This window comes from Myotis myotis, unplaced genomic scaffold (assembly GCF_014108235.1).
Source record: "Myotis myotis isolate mMyoMyo1 unplaced genomic scaffold, mMyoMyo1.p scaffold_m19_p_2, whole genome shotgun sequence".
NCBI classification, from domain to species: domain Eukaryota; kingdom Metazoa; phylum Chordata; class Mammalia; order Chiroptera; family Vespertilionidae; genus Myotis; species Myotis myotis.
In genome coordinates this window covers 66,563,026-66,571,617 of record NW_023416324.1, presented here as the reverse complement: position 1 = coordinate 66,571,617, position 8,592 = coordinate 66,563,026, and positions in this window count along the sequence as shown.

The window sequence follows — 8,592 nt, the reverse complement described above, 5'->3', positions numbered from 1 at the left end:
ATCCTCGATCAAAGGTTAACAAAGGGACCCTTCCATAAACCAGACTCAGGATCTTTTCATTTAACCAGACCATTTTCCTTTGGCTTATTCTGACACCAGTGTAATTACATAGGTGTCTTGCCATCAGCATTACAAGTGAAAGTAGTTAAGGTTTGTTATAGTCCACGTACAGATTTCACCACTATTCCCCCTTTTTGTTTTTCAAGTGGGGATTTTAGCTGCTGATGTTGGCATTCTATAATTGCCTGTCCTTGGGAATTGCATGGTATTCCCATAATGTGGCAAACTTTCCACCTTTTACAAATTGCTGGAAAGGACAGCTTGTGTATGCAGGTCCATTATCAGTTTTAATAATTTTTGAAATTCCCATGACAGCAAAAGCAATTAGGCAATGATTAATGACCTGTTTTGCCCTTTCCACTGTAGATGCAGTGGCCCTGTAGATGCAGTGGCCCATAGGACCTTTGAAAAAGTGTCTACAGAGACATGTGATGCCCCAAAGCATCTAAAAGGAGTATAGTTTGTTACATCCTTTGCCAGATATGGTCCCTTATCAATTCTTGAGGGTTAATTCCTGTATTAGACCCTTGAGGCAGATGTAACCTGCAAGTGGAACATTCCTTGATAATCTGTTTTGCCTGCTTCAAGTGATTGATAATTGTTTAGACAACATTTTGGCAGACTGATGTAAAAGCTGATGACATTCTGTGGCCTGTTTTAATAAAGCAACCAATTGGTCAGTATATGCATTTCCTTTTGTTAAAAAGCCAGGCAGTGTGATATGAGCTCTGATATAAGTACTATAAAAGGGGTATTGTCTTAGCTGTACAATTTGCTGTACCTGTGTAAATAGTATAAATAAACTTTGGTCACTGAGCCATTTTAATTGAGCAGTCTAAGTTCTATTTACCAGGCCAGCAGTATAGGCAGAATCAGAAATAATATTAAGAGGCTCTTGGAAATCCTGCAATGCTACTTCAATAGCTTCTAATTCAATTCTTTGCACAGAAGTGTGACTAATCTGGATGACTTCATCTGAATTCATTGCATGATAAGCAGCTTTACCATTAGATGAACCCTCAGTAAAAACATTTAATGCTCCAGGAATAGGTTCCTATCTAGTATTTTTTTTTTTTTTTGGTATAAATAATATAAATTTGGATATAATATAAAAATTGTTGTAATTTGTTTTTAGCAGTGACAGCTAAGTTCCCCTGAATATCCACTTAGTCCAATTTGCCAATTCAAATCAGTCTGAAATAACATTTCTAATTGCTTCTCAGTGAGGGGAAGATAGATGCATTTGGGTTCTTCTCCGCTAAGCTGACTGCAGCGCTTTCTGAGTTGAGATATTAATTGAGCAATGAGTTCTATATAAGTAACCACAGTTTTAGAGGACTGATGCCCTAGGTCAGTGATGGCGAACCTTTTGAGCTCGGCGTGCCAGCATTTTGAAAAACGCTAACTTAACTCTGGTGCCGTGTCACATATAGAAATTTTTTTATATTTGCAACCATAGTAAAACAAAGAATATTTTTGATATTTATTTTATATATTTAAATGCCATTTAACAAAGAAAAATCAACCAAAAAAATGAGTTTGCGTGTCACCTCTGACACGCGTGTCATAGGTTCGCCATCACTGCCCTAGGTGGACCCACTCAATAATAGTAGGAGAGTTTTTATTTTGGAAGATGACTCCAGTGGGACTATTTGCAGTAGGATTAATGTGTCTTAATAAAGGCAATTCAGGCTGTACCTGTGTTACTTGGGCTGAGGAGATTGCCTGCTCAGTTCTTAATAACTCCTTCCTAGCTTCATCTGTTAATGTTCGGGGCGAGGAAAGATTGATTAGAGTCAACCCTAAGTATATTGAATAAACTTGTCATTTCTCCGGTGGAGATTTTTAGATAAGGTCTAAACCAACTAATGTCCTCTAATAATTTCTAAAAGTCATTTAAGATTTTAAGTCAATCCTTTCATATTTCTATGTTTTAAGGCCTAATACATTGATTTTTAATTACAGTTCCTAGATATTTGAAGGGCATTCCCCTCTGTATTATTTTTCCAGAGCAATCTCTAAGCCACAGTTAGGGAGTTTCTTTTAAAAGCTCTTACTTTATTTTAAACAGCAATCAACTTGATTGCCTTTCAGAAAAACTGGTAGGAGAAAGACATGCTGGCCAATACTGCAGTGCATACATTTCAAGTAAAAGTAACTTTCTTTTTACTTAGTATGGTGTCTTACTAATGGTGAGATTTAATGCTTGAATAATATTTTTTAGTTTACTTTGTAAATAGTAGCAGGAGAGATTTTAAAATTCTCCTTTTTATTAAGCTTAAATTTACTTTTAAACAGCATTCCTTTTGGCTAGTGCTTATTTGCATATGTATTCAAAGTTTACTTTGGACTTTACTAGAACCAATTGCTCATAAAATATTGGCTTCTCATATAAATGAGTTTTTTAAAAATATATATATTTTATTGATTCTTTTACAGAGAGGAAGGGTGAGGGATAGAGAGTTAGAAACATCGATCAGCTGCCTCCTACACACCTCCCACTGGGGATGTGCCGCAACCAAGGTACATGCCCTTGACCAGAATCGAACCTGGGACCTTTCAGTCCACAGGCCAATGCTCTATCCACTGAGCCAAACTGGCTAGGGGTCATATAAATGAGTTTTATGTGGACTTGATTATATTGTGGATAGCTAACTTATTAAGAAAAGTAGGCATCTTTATTGAATAAGCAAAGTAAGCAACCCTATCATTGGATCTATGAAGAACAGATGCCACCCCACCCCCAGCCAATCTGCTTAAGAAGTATTCAGCAACCTTGTCCTGCCCTGCCTTTCTGTATTAATCATTTACTCTGTCCTAGGCAGGGGTGATAAGGGAGGGGCCTAGCCTTTGTTTAAACTTCTCTGAGATTTTATGACCCTTTTGCAACTTCTGCAAATAGTTAACTTTAGAATTCATTTCTTTCTTTCAACATCACATACACAACCTTCACAATTTTTCCCACTTTCAAATTAGCCTTCAAACCTTTTTTCTATATCCTTCAAAAATGCATAACCATGCCTTAGACCTTCCATTAAGTATTTCCACTCTAATATGCTTTCTTTCTGCCATACATTCAGCAACTTGCACAGACCTTTTTCTTCTTTTTCTTTTAAAATGTATTTCTTGCCTTCTATTATTAAAACCATACAATATTTAAACCTTAATTTTCCAATGATAATTAAAAGCAAATAGCCAGTGTTGTGCCCAGATTTCAAGGTTCCCAGGACCCCCAGGGAGCCCGTCAGTCCGATGCAAAAGCAAAGAGTCCTTCATTTCGAACTAGTTCGGCTCCCCGACCACACTCACCGATACAACAACGGTAAGCCCAGTGGCCGAAAGAGAGCGAGGCCTGATGGGATTGTGGGTTTTATAGTAAGGGCAGGGGAGGGGACTGTGGGCTCCGCCAATTGGCCAGGCGCGAGTTGGGCCTTGTTACACAGGATGTGGTCATCTCTCTGGCACGCACGTCCCTTGATTGTCATTGGTTAGTTTAAAGAAATCCTGGGCATGGCCAGCAGGGGCCTGGGCTTCCGGGAAGAAGGCACTCTCCTGAGCACATGATGGCTGCCCCAAAAATGGAGGACCCAGGGCAAGATGGAGGGCGCAGTCCTCGCCCCCACCAAGGGCGAGCTGAGCCCAGGCTCCAGGGGCCAGTCCGGTTGCCGGCGGTCCAGCAGATCGACCAGTTCCAGCCCAGACAGGAAGTCCACATCCTCCATCTCATTCCGGGGGCGCCAGCGATCGCCTCCTCCTCCATCTCCTCAGGCGAGGGCACGAGCCCTGCCCTGCCGCCGCTGCTGCCACCGGGGGCGGCGGGCGGGTGGCAGCCTGCGCTGGGCTCCCGCTGTGGGCTGGGGAGTCGGTGCCCGAGGCTGCCAGCAGCGTGGTCAGGCCCCGCGACGACTCGCCCTTTCAGCCAGCATTTCTTAGATTGACATCTATGAACCTTCTCACCTTTATGATATATATTTTTAGATTCTCTGTAATAAAAGGTACAACCAGGTGAACTTAAAACTTGTTGGATAATTTAGATGTTTATCATTTAATCCAGCAATGCTCTAAAGTGTTTAAGTTACCAAGGACTTTGGAAAATTATGTATAGGCATAAGAGTCTGGAGAAAAGGCAGGGGGAGGAGGGAGCAGGCCTCTAGCAGCTTGGATTTTAAACTGCTACATTCTTCCTTAGAGATAACATTTAAGGTTACCGCTGCAGCTTCTCTGCCTTTACAGGGAGAAGGGCAACTGGCCCTTCCCTCTAACAGAGAGTACAGTCAGTCTCCTCTTGAGTGACTGAACTTTCATTATTGATATATTTATAATTATTACTGAAAAGCTTTATTATAAATCATTCATTTTAGTTACATCTTTTTATTTATGTTTTTCACAACTTTGAGATTTTAAAGCCAGTTATTATTATCCAAGGCATTTTCTTTGGCAAATTCTGTAACAGAGTGTTAACGTAAAAAAACCATTGAAACCTGTTAAGAATTTTTGTGAGTTTATTTGAGCAAAACTGTCTACATATGCCGGGAAGCAGAACCTCAACGAATTGAGATAGTGCTCCGGAGAATGGCAGGGTTACATCCGTATTTATACATGAAATTCATTGGTGACAGATTTAAGGAGGTGGATTAAGCGAAGGGGGGAAACCTCTGTGATAGGATAAAAAGTAAAATGATGGACACATACTTAGGTGGGTGCAGGAACAATTAACATGATGATGAAGGAATCTGTGGTATCTGACCTGGGACCCAGCACACTTGGTTGTGCCCCAGGGGCTCCATAAAAAGGGAAGTCACAAGTTACCCAGACATTTCAAGGGTATGTTATCATAGATGCAAAAAGACAGATAGGCTCAGTTATGGTAAAGCTGGACCTTGTCAGTGAAGATATCGGCTTAGGATGTAACTGCCCACCATAACTGCTTTTAGTTAAAGTTTAATTTCAGACCATCCTTTGTGGTTACTTTAGGTCTCCAAGTCTGCAAAACTGCGATGCAGGCCTCCCCGAGCTTGTCAGGTCAGCATGTGGCCCCTTTCGTCCACAAGAGATAACTTACTGACTTTCACTGGCTTTAATGTTAAAGTATTATTTTATTTTATTTTCCTTTATAAAAACAGGAGTGCCCCCCCCCCCCAACCTGTGAGGCAACTGTGGAATGTGGTCTATTATTATTATTCAAGAATTACCCATTATAATGATAACCCTAGTCTTGTTGCCCAAATCCAGCCTGTATATTTTCCTTGTGTCATTTTCTCCATCTTTTAAAGAAAAATAGTCTGGGATTTATTCCATAGCACCTGTGAAGAGATGGAGCTTAGGCCATGAGGTCACCCAAAATCGGGTGGGGTGCACTTCCCTCTAAGCTAGTCTTTTTCTCTTCATGGATATAGAAATCCCTGATGCATTCCTAAATTGTGAGAAATGTCTCATCTATCTAAATTTCAAATGATGAACTGGGAAATAAAAACATGGCGAAAATGAGACTTTTAATAACACTCCTGAGAGTGGGCGTCCATTTTATAGGATCACCAAAAGACCTATGAATTAATGGGCTGGGGCCTTTTTTAGTTACCTCCCTTTGTCTAGGGAATTTTCCTAGGACTGGTGTTATTGGCCACATGTACAGCTCATATTCCTTCTCCCCACCCCCACATTCCGTTTGCTCTGGAGAAATTTAGTAATGGCCTGGCCATCTACTGTTTCTTTTCTATTAAAATAAATTAGGGGCATGCTTAACAGAGTAACAATAAACACATTAAACCAACCAAACAAACCAAAAAAAACAGGAAAACAACAATCAACAGAAAAGCGCACATAACACATAGACAAGACTTAATAAATGGGAGTTCTTCTCATGGATCTTTCAGATGTTCTACATTGCCTGGGACTTACAGCCAGATGTGGCATAGATCTCAGCCTGTTGCTCACAGAACTTATCATATTCTGCTCTCCATAGCACTGACTGGCGTCTAAAGTTGTTTTAGCTAAAATCTGCCTGTCCCAAGGCATCATATGGTAATTTTCAGACCAAACATTAAAGAGCTCCCTTTTGTAAAAGGACTGTTAGCCCCATTTTCTCTAGCTGTTGAACCTTTTCATACCAGAGGCAGAGGATCTGGAGCCTTAGGTTTTACAGACTTTTGATCCCCAATATGAAGTGGATATAATGCAGTTTGAACAAGAGCCCACATAGTTAAAGATGACAAGGGCACTCATTTTTCTTGAGCCTGATTTAAGAGAGTACCCTTTGACACCTTAATTCCTTTATCCTTGAGCATTCAATCCAAAATTTACGATGATGTTTTGCCTTTTACTGGAATTCTTCCCCATTATAACCTGGCTGAATCTGTTATGGGTTGGCTCAACGAGATAGACCACGACTCAGAATTTAAATTTAAGAGTCTTTATTAAGCTGGCCAGCTGACCACAGCACCTATCTCCCCCTCTGGGAGCTTCGGAGCATGTGGCCGAGATCAAGGGTGCAGTTTGATTCTTTATAGCAAAACAGTGTTACCTTAGAAGTTCACAGAAAGTTCATAAGCACAAAGGGGAGGTAAACGGAGTCACACCTGGCTGGAACATATTATAACATATTGTTTTTCTAAGACAATCTAGCAATTTTTCTTTCATGGTTCCTAACCCTGACACAATCCTTCTCCATACGTCAGTCCCCTCTCCCAGCACATTCAGTTTCTCATGTTTCATTTCCTTCCCTTAGCACATTCTGTAACATTCTGTAACCCTTCCATGGCTCAGTCTCACACCCTGTAACAAATCAAAAAAACGTTCCTTGTCTGCCGGAAGCTGGTCCATCCTTGCTGCTTGACACAGTCGCTGCAGGAAAGAAACATCTGCACAGCATATGTTTCAAGGGACCTGGCGTATATAGCATACTGTTCTTAATATGTTTGCTCCCCTTAGTGCTATGTGTTTTAACGAAGGTCACCTCTCAGAGAAAGGTTGTTTCCCCAGGTAGGGATTTTTCCCTGAAGTTAGGGAGGGGATAAAACCCCTTAACTAAGTGCCAGGTGGGTAGTTAATCACTTTAACTACAAACAATCACACTTAAGCTACATAATCTTTACTCCCTGGAATGGAGATAAGAAACGCCCTAACCTTTGCAATAGAAATTGACAGGATTAAAATCAACTGGTATAAATACAGATGTAACAAGACAATAAACACCAGAACTTCGCTGGAGATCCTGAACAGAACTTGGCTGGAGATCCAGACCAGAACTTGGCTGGAGATCCTGGCTAGAGATCCTGGCTAGGCTGCTGATCAACTGAACACTGTCTCCGTGCCATTCCTTCTTCGCCGACTCCGTCTACACCTTTGGGAACCCCTGGACCTGCTGGAGTTGGACCCCAGCATCTGGCGCCTGAACAGGGACCCTTAGGTAAGTCCCCCCGTACTTGGGACAGATAGGACTGCACCGTAGGGTGCTGCAGACCCCTCCTATAGAGGATAAGTAGGGTAAGCGGGTAGTTAGTACAGAACTTAGATTGACAGGATGGGTCATACTGAGTCTAAAGAAAAAAGACTCTGTATTAATCTTTTAACGCATATGCTTGCTAGCAGAGGAGTTAAGATTACTCCCAGTCAGACAGAAAGTTTTATACAAGACGTATGTCAATGGTTCCTGAGGATGGAACTGTTAATTTAGAAACTTGGACTAAAGTAGAAGAGCAATTAAAGAACTATTACAGCTACCATGGATCTGTGAAGGTCCTGGCAAATATCTTTTCCCTCTGGAATTCAATTTGTGACACCTTGGCACCAGAGGCAAAAACGGTTGAGCTTTCTCAAACTTTAAATAGTCCCTCGACTCCACCTAAAGAGGATACATCATTATTGTCTCCAGCTCAATCTAAGAGCAATGTAGCTATGCCTACTGATCAGAAGGAGAATAAATATCATAAACATGACCATTGGTCCTTTCCAGTCAGTAGAGAGGAGAGAGGCCCTCCCATTCAAAACAGGCTCCCCAAATTAGAAAGGAAGCCTAAACCAGGTCCTGCGGTTCCTATGAGCTCCATGTCTAAATTTCAAAGGGTGATAAGAGAAGCTGAAGCTAATGGAGATCTTGAATTCTCACTCTGCTTCCCAGTTGCATATGAGAATGAGTTTGGTGAGGACGAAAACCCCACCTGGGAGCCTATACCTTACAAAACACTTAAAGAATTAAAATTGGCCTGCTCTGAATATGGACCTCTAGCTCCTTACACACAAACCTTGGTAGAAATCCTAGCCAGTAAATGGATGACTCCTTATGATTGGTCACAGGTTTGTAAAGCTTGTCTCTCAGGAGGCGATTACTTATTATGGAAAACTGAATATGATGATCTTGCTAAGAGAGCTGTAGCCACTAGCAAAAATTCCAGAGGAGGAATAACCCTAGACATGATATTAGGAGAAGGTGATTTTAACACGGCTCAGGAGCAAATGTATATGCCCAAAGAGGCACTTATTAAAGTAACCAGTTGTGCAGTAAATGCCTGGAAATCCCTACCTTATACAGCAGGA